Below are 13944 nucleotides of genomic sequence, written 5' to 3'. Positions count from 1 at the left end.
TTTTAAAAACGTTGACAGCTTAAAAGTTTAAACTAATTATATATCAAAAAATAATTTGCAATATACTATGTCATTGCAATGTGAAGAAATATTTCATTCAACCCTGGTTTTCAAATAGCATTTTTTAATTGGCGTTAGAGCCAGTATGCATTACTTACTGATCTATTTTGATTTTATCTTTGTATCTGGTTCTACATTCTTAACCATCTGTCTTTAAAAAAATTGTGGCCTACACAGCAATTTTTTCCTGCGTACTTGTTTCCTTCTCGAGTCCAAGTTAGTCTAGGTATCGGTAGAATTTTACTAATGATTTATACCTTATTCATGATTAAATTTAAACATAAATTGTACAATATAACAAATGCAAGTGCTCGCATATATATTGGCTGAAGCCAGTTAAAAGTGTGCTTGGGAAATTCAATTTCGAAATTAAAGTGAAAACATGATCATCCGAAATCAGTAGCCTGTGTGTCTAGTGTTTGTTAAAATCTTCTCTCAGACAACAAGTATTTGGGATATAGATATTCCCACCCACTCCAACCCCTGCACACACACACAAACCACCACCATACTTATTTCTTATTACGGGCCGCCAGATGGCGGTTCATTATTTGATATATACATTTAGATATTGTAACTGCGATTCTGCGGGATAGTTTTCTTTTATAGAATTAATGATATGCTTATTTTCATGAACCAGAAGTAAATTTGCATGTAGAAATATGTTTTATGCCTTTTAAAATCATTAAATCCTTTTTTGTTTTACTCGTAAATATAAAGTAGACCATAGACTGTCGTGTTAGGCGCGTTTATACTGAGACTAGTCTATTCAGAAAATTTCGAAGTGTTTCATTCTTTTTAAAACAAATAATTTGGATTGGTTTTCGGGACATACTAAAGACCTGAAACATTAAAGACCTGAATGACATGAAATTTTATATATATGATATATTTGAATTTCTATGTTCTGCATCAAATAAAATGACTTTGTGCGTGTATTTATTATATTTCCATGTGAAATGTCGTACAAAAGTATCACAAAATGGCACCGAAACCACTTTTTTACGCACAAATATGAAAGACCGGAAAAACTGAAATGACATGAAAATTTGAGCAGACCTGACTTACATGTATTTGTATTTCTTTTGAGAACCTCATGCTAATAAAAAACCATGATTACCTTCATAAAAGAAGTGTATCTACGATTTATAATTCCATTTAGGAAAAAATCATCCTGCTTATTTTTTACATTTGAAATTGTGCAGTTTCTTCCGGATGAGTATAATCTTACGTGTATCTTTAAAATAATCCATTTATTTGTTATTATGTGGTACCTTGAAATCATATAAACTAATGCATTAAGTTTTAATTTAATACAATGCAACAAGAATAAAAAATGGTTTTAAAAAAAAGAATCTCCAAGAAAATAATGACTTTGTATTTGAATACTATACAAATCAATGTGTTCCCTATTACTTAATAATACGGCAATGATCATAGAACTACCGTTAGAAATGCTTACAGTAACGAACTCGACTCTTGATGATTATGGTAAAATGTTAAACTTCAAAACGTGTTGCTGAAAATTAATTAAAATCTATCATCAAAATTAGTACAACCCACTCGTTATTTTTTCCCTTGTGATATGTTTTTTTTTATGTATAAACAACCATGATGATTCAAACAACGAATATCTTTTTTTCGGCCAATTTGACGCTTGCGTCATTGTGTTTCCTTGTTTATATGTTTATATCCATAATGTTTTAAGTATAATGTAACTTGGTTGTCTTTTTAGCTGGTTTTAAAAATAGCGATTCCGAATAACGTTTCAAACAGAAGAAAAGGTTTGCAACTCGTAAGCATCAACCGGAGCCGTTTATACACAGAATGAAGACAAAACGGACTCGATTGCGCGAATGTTGTAGGCGTAAATATTCATACACGGATATCTTACGTATCAAAAATCGTTACAACAAACTTATAATGCGATCCACCCATAGTTTGTACTTAATAACATTTTACTTTCCAACAAATTTAGAATGTTAGGATATAAATTGTTTTTTAAGCAGAAAAACATGTACAGCAGTTTACGTTCTTTTTCCTACGTGACAGCTGATGCAGTCAAACACAATTTACCGAGATAATAGTGATGAATCTCCAAATCGTGTATCTCAGGAACAAAAAAGAGAAAAATGACTTACAAATTTAGTGGAGTAAAGAATTTTCATATATTGCCACGCTTTCAATATACAATCACAGGAAGTGTAAGCGAGGTAGAAAAGCGTCAAGGAAATATGTGCATGCCTTCTCTCTCTTTATATGTCAGTCGAAAAAAGTGATACCGGTATTTAGAAATAGCTCATTGAGCCAATGCATTTTCTGTGCCCAAATCGTCCATTTTGTTTTTACGGGCCGCCGGAAGGCGGTCCGTTATTTGATATACATCGAGATATTGTTACTGCGTTTCTGCGGGATAGTTCTTTTTTAATAGAATTAATATTATGCTTATTTTTTATGAATTAAAAGTAAATTTGCATGTAGAAATATGTGTTATGCATTTTAAAAATATCACAAATTTTTTGTTTTACTCGTAAATGAAAAATAGGTCATACTTTGTGAATTGTCGTGTTTGGCGCGTTTTTATCGAGTCTATAATCTATTCGGAAAATTTCGGAGTTCTTCATTCTTTTCAAAACAATGCATTGGGATCGGTATGCGGGACATACTAAAGACCTGAAATACTAAAGACCTGAATGTCATTAAATTTTATATAAATGATATATTTGAATTTCTATGTGCCGTGTCAAGTAAAATGACTTTGTGTGTGTATTTATTATATTTCCATGTAAAATGTGGTAGAAAATATCATGAAATGACATCCATATCAATTAGTTACGCAAACATATGACAGAAATGAAAATTTGAAATGACTGGAAAATTTGAACTAATACATTTCTATTTTATCACGTGGTCCCTTGAAATCATATAAACAGTAACGAACTCGATTCTTTATGATAATAGTAAAATGTTAAACTTCAAAACAAGTTGCTAAAAGTATATTAAAATTTACCATTAAAATTAGTACAACCAACTCTTATTTTCTTCTATGTGGTGTGTGTTTATGTAAACAACCAATGATTCATACCACAATTATATTTTTTGCGGCCCTTTTGACGCTTGCGTCAATATGATTTCTTGTTGCCTTTGAAAAAGAAACGAGTTTCACAGGATGAAGCTCTGTCATTCCGTCAACTGAATGTTAACTGAAAGGTCTGGAAAGGTGACTGAATGGCACAGACATGCCATTTAGTCACTTTTCAGTTACCTTTCAGTCAGCTTTCAATTGACTGAATGGCAGAGATTCATCCTGTGTTTGAAATAATTTACTGGTGGCATTTTCACATTAAATGTAGGTTATTTCTCTTGCATGTGCTTTAGAATGTATTGATTTGAAATATTTTTGTTTACAAAATGTTTTAATCGATTATTTTGATAGGAAATTTGACTTCCTCACCGTGCCAAAAAATCGTGGCCCCATAAAAAAGGAATAATGGACGAGTGCACTTATGGGCCCCGGTAAAAAGTGAAAAAATGAAGGTTCAAATTAAGCATATTTTTTCCCTATTCCACCAACAGAGCAATGTTGATTTAAAGTATCTGATTTAAATAGGCACAATTCAAGTAAGTCCGGTTCGATTTTTCCGGATTTAGATTATGTATAGGCATTCAAAAATCCTCAACTTTTTAAACTGTATGCTAATTTTGATAAATATAAATCAGAAATATCAATCAGTGCTTAACTATTACGAGAAAAAAGCAATTTGTTGATATTTTCTACATAAAAACGGCACTAAAATGGGCCCATTCTATATAGCTTAGAGGCACTTGTTCTTTAACTTTAACATATTCTAAAAGTACTTTTCATAGTATTTTTACTAATTTCATACGTAATACGCCTTATGTTGCTCTAGGAAATTCTTTTTTATATACATTTTTGTATGATCAACCCCTCTCACGGACTTCAGTAGATAATGAAAGTGACAGAATGACAAGTTTTTGAAAATTTAATGTAAATCACAGCATCAATTATCGTCTTTCTAAATTTCAAAAATTTAAGTCTTTATTAATAAGAAGAAACAGTTTTAGAATTGCTACATAATCGTTTCCTATAATCTTTTAAATTCATGCTGTGACCCTCCCCTGACCACTAGGGCCATGATTTAAACGCGCTTTTTTTAACATGTTTATAATTTCCACACATGAGTGTATTTGTCTGTGATAACACTACGAATCGAGTTTACACATGTAACGTATACTCCAATTAATGTCTTCACTCATCATTGACTGAAAAAATGGGACCTCGTGTTATGCGCATGCAACGACGAAACACAAAATGTTTTATGATAAAATATTTATTTATGTAATGTACCATTGTATCATAATGTACCATTTCGTGTAAGTCAATTTAAATCAATTTAAATTGGTGCCAGAAGTGCAATAAGGGACTTCCTTAAAATGGAAATAAAACACAAAATGTTTTTATGTATAAAATATGTGTTTCCTTTTGTAAGGTCGGGGTAAATTAATCATTATTGGTAAAACACAATTTTTTTCTGTTTAAAATATTAATTTGATAATGTAACATTCCGTTTAGATCAATTAAAATGAAAATTAAAACGGAAATGCTTTGAAAAATTCCTTGAACTTAAATTAAACGAAATATGTGTTTTCGTAACAGAATTTTATTCCTTTCAGATATACCAGTCCATGTAAATCAATCAAAATTAATTACAAATGATGCGGATGACAGCAATGAAATCAATTTTTCGAATAATTAAAAAAGATACGTTTACTACATGTTGGAATATTGTATTCGATTCGGAATAAAATAAATTCTATAAGGTGACCATTTTACATGTGTCACAGGGTCGTAAAGATATATCGATCGAAGTCTGGATTCGTGCTTATATATGTTTTGATATGATATAAGAAAAGAAACCTAGAAAAGAAACCTAGAAAACACAGAAAACACATTCACAACACAACACACGCGTTGACGAGAGACGATTACATGTACTACATGTTTAATAAATTACAAACACAATGGTTTTCCCAATTATAATACCGGTGATTTAACGACAGTATCACTGAATATTGTATTACAATAATATGTTTAACAGTGATCTTACTAGGTATCCAGGACATTAAATAATAAATGGATATACTGAATCTTTGAAGATCAGGAGTACATTGGTACATGAATCTAGCGCCGTAAAGGGTAGAGTCTTTGGGTACTGGATTTGGCGGGACTTCCGCTTATATAGTGAATGGAGTTAGTAACGCATGCATATTAATGACTTAAAAGTCGTCTGTCATTGGTCGATAAAACATTTATACCTGGTCACTAAAAAAAACCATGTGACATATTACAACATTCACACGTGCATTCATTCATATATACAGCAATGCGTTCTATCAGCAATGCGCGCTGATGATAAATAAATAATAAATTTACATAATAAATATATATGAACTGTGACAATCTCCCCTGCTAAGGAAAATGGCTCCTGACATTTTTAAATAATGGAATCATAATTTAAAAAGAACAGGAAACACCAAGCAATCTGATCAAAGTTACACCTGAAATCAGACTTTATAAAACTGAAATCAAACTATATATGTGACAATCTCCCCTGAATACACTACACAAAATACACAGGAGTTATTTGATGACTCACCCACTCACCATACTTATTTTGTGGCCTAATCTGTCTGGTAGACTTCCGCAGAATTGGTGATTCTCATACAGAAGGAGAGTGGACAGACTCATTACGATTCATGGTAGAAGGACTGTAAGAATTACCTGCATCAAATAAGGATCTAGGAGTACTACCCAAGAATGGTTCTGATTTTAAGAATAAATAGAACTAAGGGGTGAAAACCTATCAATACCCGGTGCAGCATTAACCCGTCTCTGAGTTATAATATAAACAATACCACCATCAGATGATCTGATGACTCAGACTCACGACTAGATTGAAGAGAAACAATATAATCAACCCAAGTGAGGTTCTCTGGTTGTTGACAAGCTTTAGATTGATTACTGTGTTTGGACAAAGTTGGGCTAGGTTTGCCCTTGTAAGACAATTTGGGGATATAAGAAATGGGGAGTAGCATATTTTTATGCAATGTCTTAGTTTTTTCATTCCAAACTCTTTCCTAACCTGAAACACTGGGATGTCGGAATTGGGCTGATTTATAATTATATATGTATCTCTGGCCCACTTATCTGCCAGTTTGTTTTTGCCCCTTAAGCCAACATTTCTAATGAGAACACGGTCTCCGACATAAACGGTAGCCTATATTACCTCAGAGTCGTAGTGCGATTTATAGCGGTGAGCATTTTTATCTGCTTCTCGGGAAGCTATCTTGTATGAGAAATCTAACCGCTTTTGGAGTTTTTTCGCATAGTTATCATGACTACCACAGCATCCCCTTCCAGATAGGGTTGGGATAAGATAGCGGTTTTTCGGTTTCACACGGGACATCCTTACCATCAATTGCAGCTTCATATAAAAAACTACTGGAATGTTGATGTAATATTAGTTGTTTTGGGGAATGCAAATGTTTCAAGTCCGAATTATTTGCATTAATTACTGCAAAGAGCAGTGCAACTGCTTAGACGATTAGATCATGTACATTCAACAATGAGCTGCAGCATCTTTTTAAACGCATGCACAGAGTGTTCATATATGAAATGAACATCAAATTATATCATACAACAAATTCTTCTTCATAATTTCACAGAAAATAAAAACATTACCCAGAAATATTTAAAATATCATGAAAACATTTTGGAAAAAAACAACGCCATTTTGAAATAAGAGGCGGCCATCTTAAAAATGACCAAAACTTGAATGGCCAACGATATTTTTTGATCAAGTAATGTTCAAGGAACCTTTATGCAAAATTTGGTGCTTGTATCCACAAGTGAAATATTCCATCCACTATCCGCTACACTATTAAGGATTACTAGACCATCAGGGTCATAAATCTTCAGACTATAGTTACGTATATTGGATAGTGACTGCTTTAATGTCTATAAAAACGCAAACAAATATTGAAACAATAATATATAACCCCGTGTATACACTTTGCCAAAATAAAGGGATTGTTGCCTTTATCTTTAGAATGGAAGCAAATTGTAAACATTTGAATGTGTCAATTATCCACCAAATCATGTATTTTAAAACGTAATTGACTTTATAGTGTGTGCAAACTACCCTTAGGTTTATTCAAATGAATTTGAATTGTTGAAAATACTAACATAAACAGTCTTTGTTAAAGAATGATAATATTTGCCAGGTTCCAAGTTTTCTTTCCTGAAATCAAGCAGATTCAGATATTCTGAATAATTTAGTCCCTATTGTTCATGAATAACGATATGATGTAAAATAAAGAAGCACGCAACACGAACACTAAATTTAATAATAAAATATTTTTACAAACATAGCCAATACTAAATTAGCATATTTAGAATAAATCTAAAATAGAATAAGAGAAAATCAAAATTAATTTGTGGATACAGCTTAAAAAGTACACCAAATTGGAAAAATGGCGACTACAATCTCCAAAACTAACCCACCATGGAGAAAATAACTTTGTAAAAGTAAAAATTAATAAACGTTGTAAAAATAACGCATTTTATGCTGTCAACTTTCCGGACGACGTTATGAAATAGCATCATATGTTTGTGACGTCATTTCTCTGATTTGTCAATAATGTTATTAATGTCCTAAGGATCTAAGCATATATAGATACTTGTAGTATCAATCTGTATTTCACTTCTGTGACTTTTTTTCTTCAAAATATGGCTTTGGATCCTGTGAAAATGCCTTAATATGTTTTTGATTATTAACTTTTAGTGGGAACACTTGAGGATGTCCAGGAGAACCAGGCAACAAAGTATGAGAACCAGTATGACACCACCCACGTACCCTGTGGCTCGAGCTGACGGACGCTTATCGCCAACGCTTTTCTTTGTATTAAGATAAGCTGTCAGATTTTTGGTTTCCATCTTCAATATGTTCTTGATTTGGGCAAGTTCCTGACTCAATTCATTATATTGTTTGATTTGGTTAGCTTCTTGACTCCAGTATTCGATTTTGTCGAAATATTCACAACTGCAAGGACACATGGCTTTGAAAATATAAGGGAAATTATTAATAGCATAATTAGATTAAAAACAATACAATAAAGCAATAAATGTTCATTAAAGTTAGCAGTACAATGCGAGAGAGAGAGAGAGAGAGAGAGAGAGAGATATAGAGGGGGGATACAACACAAGTCTTACAGATTGAGAAATGTGGCCTCTCCTTCTAGGCCTTTAAGCGATTTGCAATTTAGATTAGGTTACCAGAAACAAATAATTGCTTTCTTCAAAAGATGTGTTATTCAAAAATTGAACATTTATTTATTGAATTAAACTTGAGCCTTAGTGTTAAATGTTTCATTAAACTTTTTACCTATTGTTTTATTCTTTACAATCAGCGATGGGTTAACCATATTCAGTTTTTCAGCTGTAATCGAATACTGGTTGCTAAGTTATCATGAGTAATCAGAAATCATTCGTTTTTCTTATTACAAGTACATGTTTACCTTTATAGTAAAACAAGAGGCCAAGGGGCCACATCGCTCACCTAAGCAACACTGGGCGTTCAAAAAATATTGTTCCATATGGTCCTTCGGTAGAATAACAAAAAATAAATATTGTAAAATATTCGAATTTTACACTTATTTTTGCATACACGTAATTTTTGACATTGTACCTTCATGAGATACTATTTTTTAACCAGAATAAGAAAATCCTACGCAAGATATAAAACTAAACATTTGGTAGGGGTACACTGTTAGGTTGTTAACTTCCAATTTCCTATATTTTCGTTCTCCCCCCCCCCCCCCCACACACTTTGTAAAGCGATCAAAATAAATGAGAGCATATAGGTACATTTTTTCATTAACTACTTACTAGTTATTGTAATTAAAAAAATATAATAGTTATTGTTTTTTTTTATTTTAAAAAACCTATATGTATAGATGTGAAAAAGAAAATTGTACCTCAATGTGTTCAATTCCTCAAATTAAAAACATTCAAAAATTTTATTTGTCTTCTCCATTATAATTAAATGACTGTCATTTACCTTGCGTACAAACCAGGATCATTTTCCGCTGTGATATTTTCTTAAAAATAGCAATAATTACTTTATCCCCGCAACAGAAATATGTCAGAACTATGGAAACCGTTTTAAAGATGTCGTTGATTATTTACTCGTGTCTGAAAAACTATCAAAATTGATGTAGATTTCACATTATTTATTGTATAAAGAGGGGGCCCCAAAGAGTAGGTATGTACAGAATATCATTCTTTTATTTTGTTTGTACAAGTATATAACATACTCTAATTCATATAGAATTTCTAATGTTCAGCCAAAATTTCAGCGTCAATCGTAGAGTTATAAGCAAGATACAGAGTTCACAGTTCGCCTAGGTTTGAGTCATATTTTGTTCACATGAGTTTATCACATTTAGCTTAAGATTTTTAACTTGGTATTTCCTATTCAGCAGTTAATATGGAAAAAAAGAATGACCTAAGATGTTCAATTCTCTTTTTCACTCAAGACCAGTTCACTGGTATTTGAGGTTCAAAATCAGTTTATACAAATGTACACAGTCAAGGATCACATGTACAGTAGGAGTAATAATGACGAAAAAAGGTTAAGTTTACAATACAATAAGTTATTAAAGTTGGTTTCTGGAAGAATGTTCTTTAAAAATATTGACGATTTTTTTTACTTTTTTAATCTTTAGTTTTTAAGATATGTGTAGAAACATAGAATTGTGAGCAAATATCTGTATCTTGCTTATAATTCGAAGCTTAACACTCAAATATGGTTCGTAAATAGAAATTGTAAACAATTAAACACAAGAAACATGCACTATAACAAATAAAGAACACAATTTATTTTTTCGAAAGGAATCATATATATATACATGTTTATATACCTACATATTTCCGTCAACGGTATCAAACTCTATTTAAACTGAATAAACTCGAGAAAATGCCGAGCATCTTAACAAAACCTATTGCATTAATCGACCATTACGCAAAAGATAATGCCGAATTACCGATAGAATGAATTGTATTTCAGTACTTTTTTGATACATCAGATTTTGCTTAATTTTCGCAGGTAAACAGTTAACTGTTTGATTTACCGAAGTCTCTGTTTGATTTGATACGTAAAAATCACGAAATACAGACGATAGTTCCCAGGTTACAAAGCATAAATAATGAAAACGAAACGAAAATCAGAACAAGCTAACACCAACGTCATGTGTGAAAACTGTCAATGCATTGAAATATTTAGCCTAAATTTACTTCACAAAATCGGCACCAATATATTTTGCATGTTTCAAAAATGTCCCTTCATACGCGAACTGTTGCACAACAAGCAAATTCATCATAGTCAGATCGACCCTTTTTCGTATAATGTCATGGCTGCTTTAAACAAAGAACCTCGTTTTAGAAGTATGGAATACGAGTCTTGGTAAAATGGGTATGCAAACCCGGGCCGTGGCAAAATAAAAGCCGGGGTAGATCGACAATCGTCAATTCCAAATACGCATTATTGTGCAGCAATATCTACAGCGAATACAAATATACTGGTCCATCAAATATCCTGAAATTTTAATATGATTGGCAGATTAATAACTGCCAATCTTTTGTTTTGCCCAGGCCAAGTCTTGCCTACCCATTTTATCGGATGCCGAACCCGAAGCTATTAAACTGATTGAAACACGCCTTTCCTTTATTATTATTTTCGTAATAACTCAGATTTGAAACAGAATTATTCCTTAATTTTTGCAATTTATATTTTCCTTCCCATAAGGATTATATATGCTAAACTACGTTGAATTTGACTCAGTAGTTCTTGAGAAGAAGATTTTAAAAAATGCACCCCCCCCTTTTTCTACAGTTTCAATGTTTTCTCCGCTTTGAATACAGATCGGACTTTTATTTCTGCAATTATTTTCGCCCTCCGATAAGGATGCTTTGTGCAAAATTTGGTTGAAATTGGATAAGCGGTTTTAGAGAAGAAGTTTAAAATGTAAAAAGTTTACAGACAGACGGACAGACGACGACGGACAAAATGTGATCAGAATAGCTCACTTGAGCTTTCAGCTCAGATGACCTAAAAAATGATTAAAATCATAGTTCATTCGAAATATTAGGTGAATAAGGTTTTATGCTAGGTTTGAAATATTTCAGTAATGAATGAGTGTAAGTGTGTAATTCAGCAACTAAGATAATATAATTATGTTTTTGTTAAGTCTGTAATACGGCCTGTGATTTAAATCAGCTAAGATGGGGGTGTTCCAAATTCTAATTTAAACTTTGTAAATAACAATTCATAATTTCAAGTAGCTAGTGATTGGTGAATTTAGCTACCTGAATGTAACAACAAAACTGTATTATCAGAATGAATTTAAAAGTTTAGAATTTTTTTTTAATCATTAATCTAAATAAGGCGCACAACTAAAATACATGTACAGTATTATAAATTAAAATCTTTTTTTTTCAAATGCATTTGAAAAATACAGATAAAAAGCAGACTAAAGTTGATATTAAAACACATTTTACACTTATTGTTTTGTGCCCAATTATCAAATGTATGAAAACAGTAACACAAGCTATGATACCCTTATAGCTGCAATGATATATCAGTGTATGTGTCAACCATTGAGTGAGTAAAGGCATATACCAGTTTGTAGTCGAAGTTCAACCATGCATGTGTATGTAAATGTATGTGTACAATAAATTACGTATAAACGATTCTCAGTAAAATCTCCTTAATAAAAATTGTGTCTTTTTTTATGGATAAATTAATGTCCTTTATTTTCAGAACACATATATCTTCACGCAACTCAAAAAGGTGGTAATGATGCTAAAATGATCCAAAAAATAAAGAAAACATTATAACTTTATATTAGTATTAAATGAAAATGCATTTATTTTTCCAAAACATTAAACAACTAAACTCACGATTAAAAAAAATCAGATAAAAAGCCTTATTAATACTGGTAATGTAATAAAAAAATAATCATAAGTTATAATTACAAGAAGGAAAATGATCTTATGCAATCCATTACTTCTAAAATTAGATGTAATCAGCTTGTAACTGTAACTGTAATTTAATCAATATATTTTAAAAGTAATTGACCCCATCCCTGTTTACAATGAAAATGAACTCATTTATATACTCTTACCATCACTTGTAGCTTGGTTCTGAACAGTATGTTCATTAGCAGATGTAATAAAAGTGGTTTCGAATGTTTCTGTTGATGACAAGGTCGTACTTTCACCTACGTTTATAAACATTAACGTATGTAGCTGACATAATATTATAAAATCAAATAAATATTGGATATTCAATTAGAAAGTTTATTGCCTACAGTAAAAAAAAATTTGCTTCGAATTAAGTATAAAATATTTCATTTAACTCTTACTCAAGAGCAAATTATAAAACAATGTTGAAATATTGTATAGATATTTCCTTTTTACGGTCAATTTTAAAAAAAAATAATGATATTTCCTTTATTGACTATTAGCTATACATAGTGATACATTGTAGTAGCCACTGAATTAAGAAATTATAAATTCTGAAAAGGAAACCTATGTTTTTCGAAGTCAAATACTGTATTCAGGGGAATATTCGGCCCGTTTTATTTTCGCCACTTTTGCCCTTGTCGTGAGCGGGCGAATTTAAGACTGGGCTAATTCCAATATCTCAAATTATCACTTTTTAAACAGAACTGTATCTGGACGAATTCAAAAAGGGGCAAAACTGTTTGCAAGTGTAGAAGGGTACAGAAATTACGCGGGCGAAAATAAACCTGTATGCATTTACTTTTGGCAAAGAAAACAAAATAAACAAGCATTTCTATACTGTAAATGCACCAGCATAATAGTGTGCAAAGGACGAATTTAATTTAAGTTTACAAAGAAGAGGAGATCAAGGAGTGCCTTTTTGAGTTTTGAACTAAGTGTAAAGCAGGTAAACATATCCTCCCAGGACTCACTATTCTTGCTTGTATTGTTTGGAGGTGCTCAACAAAACATTAATTGATGCCTGGCTGCCTTATTGTAAACAGCTGTGGTATATATCGCCAATAAAATCATTATAAGGTATTGTTTGCATTACAATCTTTATTACTTTTATGCTTTATGAAGCTTTGCAAAACAAATCTTTCTGACAAAATGTTTTGTGTTTCTAATTAAATGTTTGACTATTTAACTTCAGTCAAATCGTGTTTCCCTTTCTTTAAAGAATAGATATTCACAACGTAAAAAGATAAACAACTTGCGGGACGGATAACAACCCTGTGATAAAATTCATGCGGTATTTTAATGAATAATAACTCATTTAACTCTTGAGTCATTTTTTTGCATGATTTATTAAATCAAACTAAATAGATGATCCTAATGGCAAAGCTTTTGCAGTGTAAAGTTTCTATTCAATGTCCAATCGAGCAAAGGTAGGTTCAAACATTTATCCTTTACAGTTATTAGTCTTACATTGTTCAATTTAGATTATACCTTGCACATTTTTTTTTCAGATGCGTTCTATGTAAACCATATAAACGAACGTTTCAAAAATAGACTTAACTGTGTCTCTTTTTTTTCAAAGGGGGAATTTTTTAACGTGCCGTGTAACATGTGCCGTTTACTTTACCGAGATACAAACGATACGACGCCATAATTTGACCTCAATATAATGAATTGCCCTTAATAATGCATAAGAGAAAGTCGATGAAATACATAACTAAGGATAAAACATTTAATTTCTGTTTTTTATAAGTATTTTGCATTGAATTTTCCAAATGCAG

At 31.6% G+C, this 13944-nt stretch overlaps 1 long non-coding RNA gene across 1 annotated transcript; it reads right to left on the bottom strand.

The window, feature by feature from the left end:
* Window positions 1–7881: 7881 nt before the first annotated feature.
* On the bottom strand, window positions 7882–12425 carry LOC136272519 (uncharacterized). The gene is made up of 2 exons (XR_010710526.1): window positions 12325–12425; window positions 7882–8199 (listed from the first exon to the last, which is right to left on the bottom strand). It is a non-coding gene; the product is annotated as an uncharacterized lncRNA (long non-coding RNA).
* Window positions 12426–13944: the final 1519 nt, after the last annotated feature.

Source organism: Magallana gigas, chromosome 10 (assembly GCF_963853765.1).
Source record: "Magallana gigas chromosome 10, xbMagGiga1.1, whole genome shotgun sequence".
Classification (NCBI taxonomy): domain Eukaryota; kingdom Metazoa; phylum Mollusca; class Bivalvia; order Ostreida; family Ostreidae; genus Magallana; species Magallana gigas.
This window is presented reverse-complemented; position numbering and strand designations above follow the sequence as displayed.